Here is a 17,807-nt window from a genome sequence, read left to right as displayed (position 1 = left end):
CTTCTAGGTATCTAAATTTTAATCTTTGAACCCCCAGACCTTTATTTCCTTTCAAGCAAAAGATTAAAAATAAGTGTTAAGTGCCTATGCCAAAAAGTAATTCACTTTCATATTTTATGTTTTTAAAACCATGAAAAATACATTTTAGATTTTTTCTAATTGTTTGTTCCAAAATGAATCACCAGGAGTGGGTAGTAATTAATGATCTCTGAGACGTTCTACATAACATCTGAAATGCAAGCTTCAAGAAGACAGAGTGTCATCTAATTAGTCACATAAGGTCTAACTAACTAGGACCTCCTCTGTGCACCTCAAGAGACAGTCACCAACAACCACTATGTGTTTACAAATGTGAAAGTACTGACAGCATGAAGCCTCTTAAGTTTGCATTTCCAATGAAGAGTCTTGACTTTCCATCAGAATATGCTGTTCATGTGATTATATTAGTTGAGATTCTCAAACCCACATTAGAAAAGCCCTAGAGTCAAATAGGCTTGTGTTTACACAGTATTAGATCTATAGAGTGTCGTAATATCCTTGGTCATTGTATGCAGATTTATTTTTCAAGGTACAGACCTCAGTCCTAATCTCACACAAAAGAAAAGGTATAATAGAGATTTATCTATAGGAATGAACAAAAATTCATGAGGGGCATGGTTTATTAAGAGTATACATATTCTGTGTCTCTTGGAAAATTGGCTTGGAAAGCAGAAGCTTAATTTCCCAAATTAATGCATTATTCATTTAATATTTCTCCAATTGTCAAGTTAAAAAGAAACTCACCCTGAATTGCTATTGTTAGAAATAAAAAATAAAATCTTATTTCTCTAATCCTATCTAATAATAGACAAACATGGTAATTAACCATACCTCCGCTATGCTTCCCATTGGCTAATCAGAGCAATATGCAAATTAACTGTCAACCAAGATGGCGGCCGGCAGCCAGGCAGCTGAAGCGAACATGAGGCTTGGTTGCTCCAGTGATGGAGGAAGCCAAGGTTCCCCGCCTGCTGGGGCCCGGCTCTGAGCTGCACTCTAAGCAACAATGTTGCAATTATAGAAGCTAAACAAACCCCAGATACCTGCTTTCAGCCAGCTGGCCTCGGAGCTGGAGCTGCAATGAAGTTTCAATTACAGAAGGTAAATAAATCCCAGAATAAAAAATTTAAAAAAAAAATGAAAAAAAGGAGAGACTGGGAGCTTCAGTTGCAGGCTTGGCCCGCCTGAAAACAGCCCTCAGCCCCTCATCCAGGCTGGCCAGACACCCCAGTGGGGACCCCCACCCTGAAGGGGGTGCGGGCAGCCTGAAAACATCCATCAGCCCCTCATCCAGGCTGGCCAGGAACCCCAGTGGGGACCCCCACCCTGAATGCGGGCAGCCTGCAAACAGCCATCAGCCCCTCATCCAGGCTGGCAAGGCACCCCAGTGGCGACCCCTACCTTAAAGGGGGTGCAGGCAGCCTGAAAACAACCATCAGCCCCTCACCCAGGCTGGCCAGGCACCCAAGCGGGACCACCACCCTGATCCAGGAGACCATTCAGGGCAAACCAGCCGGCCCTCACCCGTGCACCAGGCCTCTATCCTATATAGTAAAAGGGTAATATGCAAACTGACCCTAACAGCAGAAAGACTAGGAATGACTGGTCACTATGACACACACTGACCACCAGGAGGCAGACACTCAGTGAAGGCCTCTGGTGGTCAGTGAGCTCTCACATGGAGGAGCTCTGCTCAGCCACAAGCCAGGCTGATGGCTGCCAGTACAGCGGTGGTGGTGGGAGCCTCTCCTGCCTCCTCAGCAGTGCTAAGGATGTCTGACTGCAGCTTAGGTCTGCTCCCGTCTGGCAAGTGGACATCCCCTGAAGGCTACCGGGCTGCCAGAGGGATTTCTGATTGCCAGCTTAGGCCCAATCCCCTGGGGAGCAGGCCTCAGCCAGCAGATGGTCATCCCCCGAGGGGTCCCAGAATGTGAGAGGGCACAGGCCAGGCTGAGGGACCTCCTCCCCCAGCTGAGTGCAAAAATTTTTGTGCACCAGGCCTCTAGTTTTTAAAGAAATGGATTACACAGTTCAGCTCTTTTCTCCTTACAGCAGCAAAATTTAAGACAATAATGAAATTTCATTTAAAATTAAGATTATATTTAAATAGTGATTAACATTATCATATTTAAACACCCATTAAAACTTCAAAAATTTTCTGTAATATTTCTTCATCTAAGTTTTTACGGTTTACAAGAAGTAACACATACAGTGATTTAAATGTAAATTAGTTCTTGTAAAAGCTTTTGAAAGACAAGGAGGTTAATTTTCAAATGTTTGTAGCTTTAAGACTATGGCACTATGAAATATATCAGGTACTATTATGCTAAGTGAAATAAACCAGTTAGAGAAAGACAAATACCATATGATCTCACTTATCATATATGTGAGAAAGCTAATGAACAAAATAAACTGACAAACAAAATAGAAACAGAAGCATGGATACCAGGAAAAGACTAACAGTTTTCAGAATAGAAAGGGCAGGGATCACCCTATGAAAGAAGGTGAGGGGATTAGCCAAAGAAAATATATGCAAAACCCATAGATACAGATAAGAGTGTGGTGATTGCCAGAGGAAAGGGGGAGGTGAGCGATGTGGGGAGGTGGGAAAAGGAAGGGGGGAGGATGTGGGCATCGGTAATAGTGTCAACAATTAAAATAAAGTTAAAAATAAAGGGTAACAGTAAATTGTTGGTGTAAAAGGAGTAGAATAATTGCTCTTTGGGAGCCAAATTACTTACTTTAGAGTTTTGCAGTAGTACAGCGTAAAAAAATAAAAGTTTTATCTGAGGACAAAAACAATTTTAGGCAGGAATAAGACTCAATCTTTGATTCTTTCCCCAATGTTCTATTTAAGTTGTTTATGTAGTAAATATAAATCATTTTTACCTTTTAACAGTGTTAGTTAAGAGTACATTGTATAAGAAACACATAAATTAGTGGTATAATTATGAATACTATAGTCTCCCTACAAATGAATTAATTTCAAAGGGAACCACCTCACTTATATGATCAAAAATAACATTGCCAAAATTAGGAGAAACTAATACGACACGATGAAAAAGATGCATTACTTCTGTGGAAATCTTGCCAAAAATGCACATCCTGAATCTAATCATGATGAAAGATTAAAAAAACCCAAATTAAAAGACTTTTAACAACATAATTGGCCTGGAATGTTAAGGTTATGAAAGATGGAAAAATGTTCCAGCTAAAAAGACTATAAAAAGCCATGACAACTAACAGCAATATGTGATCATAGATTAGATCCTGAAGAGGAAAAAAAATGGCAATAAAAGACATTATTGAGAAAATTGAAAAACTTTTATTATGAACTATAGATTAGATAACAGTATTATATCAACAGTATTTTATTGCCCATGTAAGAAACCTCCAATCCTGTATTTTTATGAGTTTATTTGAGCCAAACTGGTAAAAATCAGGAAGAAAATCTCAATAGATTGAGAAAATTCTCTGAAGAATGTCAGTTTTACAGTTTATGTTATACATTAGAATTAAAGGAGGAGGCATAAAGAGGGTTACATGAAATCCATTGGTGGTAGATTAGGGAGGTGGGAGAAAGCAAAGCGGGGGCGGGAGGGGGAGGACCTTCTCTAAGATTGGACAAAAAGTAAAATGAGGTTACAAATACTTCCTTTCCATTGGTGGATGTAAGATAGTTAACAATGAACATTTATGGGACATAGAGATGGTGTGGGGCAATAAATAACAGTGAGGGGTTGTGGTCTCTTGCTCTGGTAAGATATTGTGCCCCGAAGGGTCCTGGAAAAGGAGATTGCTCTGACATTCCCAAGGTATGTTATCCTAGAAGCAAAAATTAATATCATTAATTTTTAATGATATTTTAATATCATTAATGGACAGGTTCAATTAAGGTAACAATTAACTTTTGTCTAGGAAGATACTGGCCTTGAAGATGACTACTGACCATGACTCACTGTTAGTTAAGAAGTTTTAACTTCAGACTATCCTGTGCGGTTATTTTAGGTCTCTGAGCTTGTAAGGCCACCATGCAGGTTTGGTATGTGACCCCTTTCATCCACAATGTCAATATCAGTTATATAACAGATTTTTTTTTAAATTTTTTTTATTGCTTAAAGCATTACAAAGGGTATTACATATGTGTCCTTTTTTTCCCCGCCCTTGACAGTACCCCGGCTTCCCCTTCCCCCCAGTGTCTTATGTCCATTGGTTATGCTCATATGCATGCATACAAGTCCTTCGGTTGATCTCTTACCCCCCTCCCTCCTGCCCCCCAACCCTCCCCGGCCTTCCCAATGCAGTTTGACAATCTGTGAGAGGCAGCTCTGCCTCTATAACAGATTTCTTGACTTTTGTAACTAAGGTTGTATGAAACAATGTCCTTGTTTTTAGAATACACAGTTACCATATTTTTCCATGTATAAGATGCCCCCATGTATAAGAAGGCTCCCTACTTTTCCAACCCCAAAATTAAGAAATCAACATTTTAAGCATTTTGCTGGGTTTCCTCTTAAGGCCTTTTTCTTTTTTGGCATCTTAAGTTGTTCTTCCTGTTTTCTCCACTGTATGATTATACACTCAGTGGGAGGAGGTTCAAATTGTCTCTCGGCAGCTCTATTTCCATTTTCTTTTGCATAACTGATTACATTCAGTAGAGTAAGACAATCGCTTACTGGTATTTATTTATTTTTTATTTTTTGACATCTTTATGGGCTCAAAACGCTCTGGTACCTCTTTCATCTGCACACACTCCACCTCCACCTCCAATATGGCATCAGCTGACGTCAGTAACAATAAGGCTCGTGATGGAAGGAATCCTATTTGACAAGGTATGGGGACCTATGCACTCACATGGCTCCCTCTTTGGCTGACTTCTGTATATAAGATGCCCCTCGATTTTCAGTCCAACGATTTTAGAAAAAAATAGCATCTTATACATGGAAAAATATGGTATATGTAAAAGTAAATTACTAGGATAACTACAACTTACTCTCAATGGCTTAAAAAATTGTAATAGGAAAAAATAGGGCAAATGTTAACAATTGATGCACCTGAGTAAATGATGTGTAAAGCATTGCTGTTGTTATTATTATTATTATTACTATTATTATTAAGTAAGTTTGAATTTATGATAATACATTTACAAAAGAAGAGTAGTATTATATCCATAAAATGAATGATATTAATTTTAGATAAATATAAATACTTGTTTATTTAAATACTACTGTATGTTTCAGTATCCTTGCAAGTATTTTCCTCAAGGAAAAAGGCTTTTCTATATCTCTATGTGGTAAGCATGGATCTTTTTCCTCTTACAATGGTCAAAACTACAGAAAATTTGGGACATTAGAGAAAAATAATAATGATATTTCTTGTAAATTTAAGGCAAAAATATTCATCAGCTTTCCAAAAGATGGAACTCAAACTAAGGTTTTAAAACAAATTCATATTCACTAAACGAAAGGGGTTATGGATCAGAGCCAGATACTGTATCATCTTGGTTAGAGCTCCTCTCAGTGGTACTTTTTAGAATTGCACACATATATATGCCTAAATTTATGGTCCCACAAAAACTTAACTATACAAATAAAGTAATAAAAAGACTTATTTCAAGACTCTGAAAGATATTGTCCTGCAAATACTTACATTTCTTTTATACATCTGAAAAATGCTAAAACCAGGCTACTTAGAGCAGTATAAAGTATACAGTCTTCCATTTAAGCCATCAGGACCAGTCTTTCTACATCGGAGACATAAAAAAACAAAAACAAAAAAACTTTTAATGTTCTAAAGATAGAACCACCATTGGAAGAGTCTATATGGATTATAAAACCTAAGGAACAAATATGATAGTATACTATAACACTTCTTGCCCCTGTTTTCATAGGAAATATTTGTTTGAGGGGCTAAAGTGAAAGTATAACTCATAACAACATATGTTTGCTTTCTTTTATTTCATAATTGATGTGAAACTAAATTTCTTATGTGTTAGCCACTCAAAAACACACAAGGTGATGATTCCAATAAAAATGTATGGGAATATACTGAATTTGCATTTTGAATATACAAATATTTTGTTTGAGTTAGATGGTTTTCAACTATTTGATCTATAAGTCAAAAAGAAGGTAAAGCAGAAAAAGAAATGGAATGATGACACTGAATGAATATGATCTAAAATGTTCTCGTTTTGTAGTAGACATGTGTGTGTGTGTGTGTGTGTGTGTGTGTGTGTGTGTGTGTGTGTGGTGCAGGGAGGCAATTGCACAGTACTACTCTCTTCCCCTGGGAACAGTCCTCTCCTTTTTAGACAGAATTATTTGAAAATACAGCTTCCACCCGTGTTTCCAATGAAAGATGGCATTGTCCTGCTTTCCTGACCACAGTGAATGGTAGCCTCACAGTGAATGAGCCCGTACGAAACGCAGCCTCCAAGTTGTCCGCAGTGATTGCCACTTCTGGTTTCCGCAGCCTAACACGTGAGACAGAGTCGGTCTGCATTGCCAATAGAACATGCCAGAGTGACCGTAAGCCCTTTCTAACATGAGGTTGTAAAAGTCACTGTGGTGCTCATCTTGTCCATTTTCTTCTTTCCTCTTTTCTCCCCACCTCTCCTCTCCTCTTTTTTCCTTTCTTCTCCTTTCCTTCTCTCTCTATCTCTTTCTCTCAGAAGTTAGCTGCCACAAGGTTGCATGGTGAGAAAACAGAAGACTTTTTAAAATGTGTTTTATTGATTTAAACTATATTTTATTTATTTCAGAGATAAAGGGAGGGGGATAGAGAAATAGAAACATCAATGATGAGACAGTCATTGATCGGCTGCCTCCTGCATGCCTCACACTGGGGATCAAGCCAGCAACCTGGGCATGTGCCTGACCAGGAATCTAACCATGACCTCCTGGTTCACAGGTCAATGCTCAACCACCGAGCCATGCTGGCCAGGGCTATTTTATTGATTTGAGAGAGAGAAGAAGGGAGAGGAAGAGAGAGAGAGAGAGAGAGAGGGAAAGAGAGAGAGAGAGAGAGAGATCAGTCACTTCTCTCACAAGTCCAACCAGAATCGAACCCAAAACTTGGGTATGTGCCTGTCAGAGACACATGAGCACTGTACAGCACTGCTGCTCTGAGTTGCTCTGAGTCTATACATTCTTCTAAATTATTCCCGACTACTCCAGGGCAGGTTCCTTCTGGAACCCTGCCCACTGCACTAACTGTTGGGAACTTAGTCCAAGTTCCTCCTTTATCTTCTGCTCACTAGGTACAGGTGCTAGGTCCGAGACCCTCTGCCTGGGGCTGGACCTCCTAGGATGCCTGGTCTTAGACAGAGAAGCCGTGAGAAGTTGTGGGTGTATAAGAATGAGGCTTTATTGCAGAATACAGTGGCATAAGCCATTAGACAAGACAGTCCTTCATAACAGTGTCCCAATCAGGCAGCCATACACCAGCTGGTAAATACATATGTTTCCCACGCATTAGCACCTCTAATAGTCTTTGTACCCACAGTCTTATCTGAGCAGTTGCACGCCGCCCCCTCGACTCAGGCCTCACGTCGTAGCAGGACCTAAGTTCTCTCTTAGAGCTACTTCCTTGGTAGCCCTTCTGGCTCAGCAGCTTCTCCTATTTCCCCTGCCCAGCACACTGGCTGGTCTCTGTGGCCTCACATAGTAACTACCTCTGAGCTTCCCTCACAGCTCTGAGCTCTCTAGCCTTAGCGATATACTTTTAATACTACTTCCACAAAGGAGGCTCGTTGCCAACAGTGACATCAATCATTTGGCTACAGCAAGGCACAGTGTACCACCAGATCGCTGTGGCCTTGCAGCTGTGTAATTCCTGGACATTCTGATTAGGATCCCATGTTCAGAGCGGCCTTGGCCAGTGCGGCATATTAATAATGAGGCCTTTCACACTCTGAGTGGCCTTGGGTGTCTGGGGACGCTGGAGTGGTTCCCACAGTGCCCTGACCAGGAATCCAACTGAAGACTTTTCAATGCATGAGCTAAAACTCAACCACCTGAGCCACCCTAGCCAGGCCAAGATTTATTTTTCTATGCTGTTTTTGGTGTAATCGCCATAGTGTCAGTCTGAGGAATTGTCTGATGAAATCACACCTGTTAAAATCCTACTCATTATTTCCATTCTCACATTAAATGTCACCTCCATATGGAAGCATACTTGATTCTGTGAATATTTATGGCCTAAGAATAGTTCCAATGTCTTTAATATTCTTATTGCCACAGTGACCTTGTGGCAGGACTGAGGTACTATTTGACCATTCTGTTATCCTCCATACCCCCTTCAGATACCAAACAGAACCCAAAAGGACAAGGGAGATAATAAAAGGGAATATTATAAAATGTTTTCACATTTCCTATTTTCTTATTATTTCAGCTTTTCTGTCAATTCATACTAACAAATATATTTAAATATATTTTAATTCATAAACTACTGATATAATGTTTTTCAACTGTAACTGCCCCTAAAAATAATCTAAAAATAAGTAAACATTTATTTATTTTGTAACTTGTTATTTTTATGATCAATTTTATTGAAGGCTATTTTTAAATTTAGTTCAACATTTACTATATAAATTAAGAAAGTAAAATTTCTACTATTTATTTTTTATCAAATTTCACATGGTGAAACAAGATTACAAGAATTGTTTTTATTAGAAAATATACGCTTTCATTTAAATCAACAGTAGTAGTACACCAAATGTTGAGAATGGAAATGATTCACAAAATGTGGAGACCAAAAAAGGCTTACAATTATTTTCACTCATAAATATAATTCTTTATGGACTGAATTGTTTTGTAATAATATTTGAAAATAAAGTGATAAAAAGCAGTGTGTTATCTATTCTAATAAAAGGGTAATATGCTAATTAGACCAGGAGACCTTCCGGACAAAGCCATGGTGGTGGGGCCAAGGCAGAGGCAGTTAGGGGCGATCAGGCCAGGAAGGGAGGGCATTTGAGGGTGATCAGGCTGGCAAGGGGAGGGGGCACTTGGGGGCAAGCAGGTTGGCAGGAGGGGCCAGTTGGGGGTGATCAGGCCAGTGGGGGGGGTAGTTGGGGGTGAGCAGAGCAGGCCAGCAGAGGGGGGCAGTTAAGGGCGAGCAGGCCAGCAGGCAGAGTGGTTAGGGGCCATCAGGCAGGCCAGCAGGTGAGTGGTTAGGAGCCAGCGGTCCCAGATTGCGAGTGGGATGTCCAAGGGGTCCCAGAATGGAGAGGGTGCAGGCCAGGCTGAGGGACAGCCCCCCGTGCAAGAATTTCATGCATCGAGCTACTAGTTTACAATAATATTCTATCTAATAAAGCCAGGAAATCATCACAATTTGTCATATGTCTATATAGCATAAAGACATAGATAACCATCAAAAGACTCAATTGTGGCCCTAGCCGACTTGGCTCAGAGGATAGAGCATCAGCCTGTGGACTGAGGGGTCCCAGGTTCGATTCCGGCCAAGGGCATGTGCCTGGGTTGCGGGCTCAATCCCCAGTAGGGGGCATGCAGGAGGCAGCCGATCAATGATTCTCTCTCATCATTGATGTTTCCATCTCTCTCTCCTTCTCCCTTCCTCTCTGAAATCAATAAAGAAATATATATTTTTTAAAAAGACTCAATTGTGAAAGAAACAATAGTGCATTGAGAGCTTCTCATGGAACAGCATTTGATGTTCTAAGAGTTAAATTATCACAGACAATTTGGGGGATATTTGTGAGAAACAATAAAAACAAAGACTAAAATGTAAAAAACTGACAAAAACAAGTGTGAATAACTGAGATCCTCATGCCCTGTATTGTAAAAATTAAAATGTAAGATAAGAAACTTTAAAACGCCTTTTGTTACTGGTACATATTTGCTTGAGTTTCTGTTTTGTATAAATATGGGAGTGTAATTCCTGATCAAAACTTGTACCTGGGACAGTTACCTGATTTTATTAAACTATTTTCTAAATTCGTATCAATTTATCCTCCCAGCATTACATGAGCACTCTCGTTGCTCCAACACCTTGCTGATATTTACTGTTGTTATTCTGCTTAATTTGAATTAAGCAGATGTTCAGCAGAGTGTTGGAAAGTACAACAGAGCTTGGAAGGAAAAACAGAATGGCCCCTGAATCTTTGCAAAGATGGAAAGGAAAAGGCAAGGACACAAGACAAGTTAGAACAGAAATGTCACTTTCCATAGAGAAAAGGACAAAAGAAGATACCACAGGTAGATTTTGTGATAGAAAAAATATTTATAGAAATTAATGTTAAATGGCTTCTAATTGGAGAGGAAATAGGTATGGACTCAGCTAATGCTGAAATGTTTCTAGTTCGTGCTACAGAACCCATGTGAGCAAAATCTCTGCTCTGTTGCTGTATCTGTCAGAGGAAACTTAATTTCTTCCCAGTTTCTTTCCCTGAAATCTTATAGTTCTGTGTTCTTTCAACGGTTATAAATCTAATCCTTCCCAGCAGAGTCTCTACTCTACCCCTTACATTTGCCACTTCTAGATCGCTGCCAATGGTTCTATGACCTCCAAGGTGCCTGGAGCACCCAACTTCTATGAACTATTCAATAACTTCCTCCAGTGAAATAATCCTTTCCATCACAGATCTGTGGACTTGTCCTGTCCTCCAATTATTTTCTTCACAGATTCTGTGTAGCAGAAATCATTCATGCTTTAACCAGTATCCTGCCAAAGTAACTTGTGAAAATGAACAGCATTAAACTGAAATTTATGAACATTCCTTTTAAGTAATATAGCTTTAATCTGTGCCCCTATTGTTATAGAATAGCAGGTGGTAGGACAGGCCAACTCTCAAGAAAAAATATATATAACATGGCACATTGAGTTTTCTCTACTTATTCTACTCTCAGGGCTGAGTCTCTGCAGTTCTTGCATAGCAGATTTTTAATACTGCTATGTAATAGTGAGCACTCTATGTATTCTATTTTTAACTTTTTGAAATAGAACTTATAAAATGCACTTGTCATTATTCTAACCTATCATTATACATTCAGTTGGTTTAACAGGCATATAATTTTCTTTGAGTTTTTAGTCACCAGATCATGAGAAGATATATTCTGGACATGAAATTGAATGTAATTGCTATATGGGATACTGATATTTTTCCCCTGGTTATTTGTGAATACTTTTCATATACGGGAAAAAGAATTGGTTGGCAAAAGGAACAGATCATTATGGTGACTGATAAGAACAGATAATTATGGTGACTGATAAGTTGTCCCTTTTAAGTCCATTCTCTATTTCATTGGTATTAAGTTTCTAGGGTATATGGATTCCCAGTTAAAAAAAACATAATTCTTCCCTGGCTGCTGTGTCTTAGTGGTTAGAGCATCAGCCGGGGCACCAAAGAGTCTTGGGGTCCATTCCTAGTCAAGGCCTGTACCTGGGTTGCAGGTTTGATCCCAAGTTTTGGTCAGGGTGCATGCAGGAAGCAACCAATTGATTTCTCTCTCTCATATTGATTTTCCTCCTCTCTCCCTCAATCTTCCCCACTTCCACTCTCTCTAAAAACCAATGGGAATAATATCCTCAGATAACAACAACAACAAAACAAACAAACAAACAAAAACCACAAAAAACTTAATTGCATCCTTTGCACCTAATTTGGAAATACACTAACAGATTTCAGAACTTACTGACTTCTACTATAACTGGTAGAGCATAGTGTTGGGATAAAGACAGATGTAGATAACTAAAACAAAATAGACAATCCAGAAATAGATACACGTATATGTATTCTATTACTTTCCAAACACAATGCAAAGAACATTTCTTGGTGAAAGAGTGCTTTTCTCAACAAATGATGCTGAAGAATTTGATATACAAATGCTAAAATTAACTATGATAATATACCACATTGTTATATTCAATTTTATTCAAAATGGATCATAAATCTAAATGCAAAATGTAAAACTATAAAAAGCTTGGAAGAAAATTTCTAGGGGAAAAATTGTGAACCTATAGTAGGCAATATTTTCTTTAAAATATCTCTGAAAGCAGAATTTATTAAAGAAAAATTTTATAAATTGGATCTCATCAAAATAAAGGAAAAATGAGGAAAAATCACATATGATGTCAGAAAACTTACACTTTTTCAAATAATTTTAAAGCATTTCAAGTAACATTGTATTTATTAGAACCACTTTGTTTTCCATTATATGTCATTGAAGAATTTTTAGTACCTGTTCTGATTTATACCTGTTGCCAATATTGTGTTCTTAATTTACTTCACATGATTGCACTATTTCTCTTAACAGATTATATTCTTTGTAAGCAAGATATTTTATTTGCCTCATTATAATTTATAGAAATTTTAATCTTGTACAATTAAGGGACCATTATAAAATAAAATGTTAAATTATTATGAATATTAAAGTTCATTGTCTGCTTTTTCACCATAAGAAATTGTTTATGAAACACAATAAACACGTGCTCTGAAAATGCCATATTTTTTGGTCCTCTTTTTTTTTCCCTCTAGAACTTTTTTCTCTTCACTCTACAACCATCATTTTTAAATTGTTTTCTTATTGAGAGCAACTTAATCTTTGCAGATAACTTTTGAAAGCCTCACATTTTACCCTTTAAAGAACACATGTTCCTCCATATGATATGTCAGTCTGCTAATATGCACAAGGCAGAATTTGAGAGGCACTGCCCTTGCCTACCTCTCCCCAGTGTTCTTCAAAAAAGCATTAACAGTGCCAATAGAAGAAAGGGAAAATGAGTAAGAAATACTAATGTATGTCCAGAAATATAATGGTCAATAAACATAACAATTGATGATAGATGATAGATAGATAGATAGATAGATAGATAGATAGATAGATAGATAGATAGAAGGTAGGTGATAGATAAATATATAGATAGATAGATAGATAGATAGATAGATATAGATAATAGATTATAGATAGATAATAGAATCAGTAGAGGGTAATATATAATCAGATAATTCTTTTTCATAATTCAAGAACAAATACAAAGAGGAAACAAATTCCAAAGAAATAAACTATAGAACTACATTCAGTTATTCATTCATTTAGCTGACATAAGCAAACAAAATATTGCAAATTAGGTAAGCAAAGTAGAACTTCATAAAAAGTGACACTGCAACACTTTGAATTGCATCTCACCCCAATGCTTTTGCTATCTCTTGGTGTAAATTTACAGTTTACTCTTAAGTTTTTACAACGATTGGCATACTCTTTGTTTTCCAATTTCTAATATTCTTATTAAAAAATACACGTCTACAAATTCAAAAAGCATTGTTTACAGTTAGTTAATTTTGGCCAAATTATCACACCTATGCAATCACTTCGTAGATGCAAAATATGCTGTATTTGCCACTTCTTGAGAATGAGACATTCATTTCTTCAGTTGCCCAGAGTGTTGGCTCTTCACAACTAAGTGCCTCCGTAAGAACTACCCTTGGCCCAAAGTGGCTGCCATTTTCAAGGCTATGTTGTCTCCTGGGTACAGAACTCATCCAATGACAGGTTGACAGGTGAGTACAAAGGCCTAAAACCCTTGCTTTGAATAAGATAAATCCTAAAGGCCATCTGAGCCCCAAAGCTCACCATTGTATCAGTCGAACCTCCTGCATCTATTTTGCAGTTCAATGTGTGGTGTTTTTGTTGTTGTTGTTGTTTTGTCCAACCCTACTTATCTTGGGGATAGTTTCCCCAAGAGTCCATGAATCTAAATTTCTGCTTCAGTGTCTATTTTCAAAAGGATGTCATCTAAGAGAGTTGGTAAGAGAATTGATCCTAGAAAGTAGCATTGAAAACAGGACTATAGAAATGTATCATTCACTGGCCTCCTTGTAATGAGGACTCTACTAGTAATTATACTAGTAGATGGTAGGTAGAATACTGATAGCTTGTGACATGCCATAGCAGTGCAATTGTTAAAACTTACACTGGTGGTGAACTGGACTGAAATACTAATCAAAATTAATGCATTGGTGGGTACACTATCTCAAGCATTTGAGACATTAGGGGAAAATAATAGTTACAAGGACTATGAAATTGGATGGGACTAATCATGCATTGAAGAAAAACAATAAAAGGCTTATGGTAATGAATCACCAATTTAAGGTAAAATGTAAGAGCCAGAGGGCCTCTTTGGCAGCATATAAAGAGACTCATTTGCTGCAGCAAGAGGGCAGAAGAGGTGATCATCAGGTCCAGGACTTCATTCTAGTGGTAGCAGAGCTCCAGCGAAGGATGATGTTCAGTCCCAGAAAGTCTGCTATGCTAAGATCAGTGCTGCAATTGGGAAGAGATAGGACTCTGGACTCGGAATAGGAACATCTGAGCCTATGTACTTAAAATGTTTGGCAACTACACAGCTCAACACAGTACCTCTTGCTACTCCCTGCACAATGGAGATGGCAAATGGATAAAATTCAACAAATCTGAGAGGACATGATGACCAGTGGACCAGATCCCTCCCAAAATAAGCCATATGGATCAGCAGAGATACAAGTTGAGGGTGAGGAAATTTAAAATAGGCACATAGTAGTGAACGCAGTGATACCAATTGTGGCCTCTAGACCAGCTGCAGACCTTGTCTGTGATTTATCTTATTAACTTTCCTCTTTTAAGTTTCTCTAGGGGGGAAAAAAGCCAGCTAGAATCCTGCTCAAACTCTTTTCAGTTGGGATAAACTTTCTACACAAAATAGATAAAAAATGTAGGGGAGGGGGTCAGTTGTAGTAAATTCTGTGGTGTTCCACCTAAATCATCCCTTCATGACTGAATTAGTTGGCAGAGCTGTCATAACAAAATGCCACAGAATAGGTTGTCTAAACAATAGATATTTATTTTCTCATGGTTCGGGAGGCCAGATATCCAAGATCAAGGTGTCAGAGGCTTGATTTCCTCTGAGCCTCTCTGCTTGGCTTGCAAATGACCTCCTTCTAACTATTCTCACATGGTCTTTCCTCTGTGCACGTGCACCTGAGGGCTCTTTGTGTGTTGAATTTTCTTATAAGGATTCCAGTAAGAGTGGATTAGGGACCACTCAAAATGCCTCACCTTCTTTTAATCATCCCTTTACCAGGCCTACTTCAAAATAAAATCACATCCTGAAGTATTGGGGGTTAAAATTTCAACATATGACTTTCAAGTTGACACAATTTGGCCCATAACAATGATTGAGGCTCTCCTTCCCCCAAGCTAATAGAAACTTTATCTGCTGAAGTCTTCTACAGGGAAGGTATCACCCAAGGTTATGTCTCTTCCTGTGAACATCTTCCATTTAGTAACTTGTCACAATAGAGCTACAAGAAACTGGCACTTTTATCTTAACTTGATAAACATTAAAGGATTATCCCAGATTTGAAGTATCCCATAGATGTAGTTCAGCTGAGGCCATTTTTGCAGATACTTATATCACAATTCAATGTTCTTCTTGCCTAGCATTTTTCAATCAGTGTGCCACAATAATTTTTACTTATTTTTGTTAATCCTTGCCTGAGGATTCCATTGATATTTAGAGAGACAGAAAGAGAGGGGGAGAGACAGGGGAAAAGAAACATCAATGTGAGAGAGACACATCAGTTGGTGGGCTACTGTGGGCGGCCACCCTGACTGGGCTGGGATGGAGCCTACAACCAAGGGATGCGTCCTTGAACCCAGAACCCTTCAGGCCACTCTATCCACTGAGCCAAACCAACGGGGGCAAGAATTTTTAAAATATGCATTACCTGACCTCTTTTCCCTTAGAATGTCAAATAAAAAAATGACAACACCCAACACAGCAATAGCTGTTGTGAATGAATCAAAATTATACCTAACTTATTTGTCAGATGGGCAAAACTATATATTTTTTGGTGTGCCACAGAATTTTAATAATTAGTTTATATGTGCTATGAGATGAAAAAGGTTGAAAATCGCTGCTCTAGCCAATTAGGGTTCCCTCGCTTCTTTAAAGGCTATATTCCTGAGATCACTACCCAAAAGCTCCTACATTAAATGTGACTTAATACACTATGTCAAGAAATAAAATGTGACCAACAACTATGAACTCTGGGTGATAATAATGTGTTAATGTAGGTTCATCAGTTCTATCAAATATACCATTCTGGGGAGGGGGGTGGTAATAACAGAGGAAGCTCTGCATGTGCGGGTATAAGGGGTATATGGCAAAGCTCTGTAGTTTTTGAATTTTGCTATAAAACTGCTTTCAGAAGAAAGTCTATTAAAAGAAAGAGAGAAAAGGGGAATATTAGAAAGACCACAATAACAACAGCAAAAGATTTTCAGTACCTCTCATGCCCCCCATAATATCCATTCGCAGTCAATCACCATCTCTGTAGATGGTTTTTACTTGCCCTGACCTTTTTGCCTGGATATTTACACTAAGCAATATGATTTGAAATGTATCCATGTTGTAGAATGCAACATAATATAATCATGATGTATTTTCTACTGTTGATTATTATTTAAATTGTTTTCAGTGTGACCTATTATGAATAATGCTATCATGAACATTCTTTTATGTATTTTTTGCTACACATATGCATGGGAGCATTTATATTGGGTGTATAGTATGTATTTTCTGGTTCTGAGGGCATGCATTTATTAATATTTTTAAATGCTTTATAAAGTACTATATCTTCTACTACTGAGTTGCAATCATTATATTCTGAATAAAAGTCCTTTAGAAGTGCACATATTGTAAATATTTTCTTCAGTAAGTAACTTTAAAAAAACCCCACACAAACCTTCATTTGTGCCCTGACCGGTTTGGCTCAGTGGATAGAGCATCAGCCTGCGGATTGAAGGGTCCCAGGTTCGATTCCGGCCAAGGGCATGTACCTCGGTTGCGGGCACATCCCCAGTAGAGGCTGTGCAGGAGGCAGCTGATCGATGTTTCTCTCTCATCGATGTTTCTAACTCTCTATCCCTCTCCCTTCCTCTCTGTAAAAAATCAATAAAATATATATTTTTAAAAAAACCTTCATTTGTAAATGGAGTCTTCTAAATATCAAAATATATTAATTTAAGTGGATTCAATTTTATCACCTTTTTGTGGTTATTTTTTTGACCTGTTTAAAAAATTCTGTCCTCCAATGTCACAAGCATTTTTCCTATATTTTCTTGTAGAAGTTTTAATCATTAGAAACTTAAGTTTAGATATGTGCTTTTCAGACAATTGCCATTTCATATAGTTGTTGGAATAATTGGACTAAACTTGTTTATACTATTTTCTCATTTTCCTTTTAATGTTCCTTTTTAAAGTTGTGATACCAGTAATTTGTGATTTGTGGCTTTCCCCCCCTTTAACAATTAAGGTAATGCTTAAAAATCTTTTAGAAAAACTCAGTTCAGATTTTATTGATTTATCTCCACTACTTTTTCTTTTTTTTTTCTACATAAAACACCAATTTATTATCAAAATGAGGGAGAATTAGTCATGTATTTTGACTTTAGTGACATCAAAAATAACATCTCCTTAATAATGCTTTTCCTCCCCTAATGACTAGAAGACCTTGTCCCTGAAACAGGACACTTGCTTCTTTTTACTGCGCTTTCATGGCAAATGCAAACTCCATGTGGTCTTCACATTTCTCTAAGTGGAGAAGGATCCATGTTTTGCATGGCCTGAAGCTGGTACAGTTTGGGGGACCTCTTTAAGAATGTGCTGGGGTCCAACCCCAGCGGGTCCAGGGGTCCCCAAAGGTGTGGACAGAGTAGGCGAAGAAGGAATGACATGGAGACAGCCTTCAGTTGATCAGCAGCCTA

This window comes from Myotis lucifugus, unplaced genomic scaffold, assembly GCF_000147115.1.
Source record: "Myotis lucifugus unplaced genomic scaffold, Myoluc2.0 scaffold_89, whole genome shotgun sequence".
Lineage (NCBI taxonomy): Eukaryota > Metazoa > Chordata > Mammalia > Chiroptera > Vespertilionidae > Myotis > Myotis lucifugus.
The sequence above is the reverse complement of the archived record's forward strand: the minus strand, read 5'-3'. Positions refer to the sequence as shown.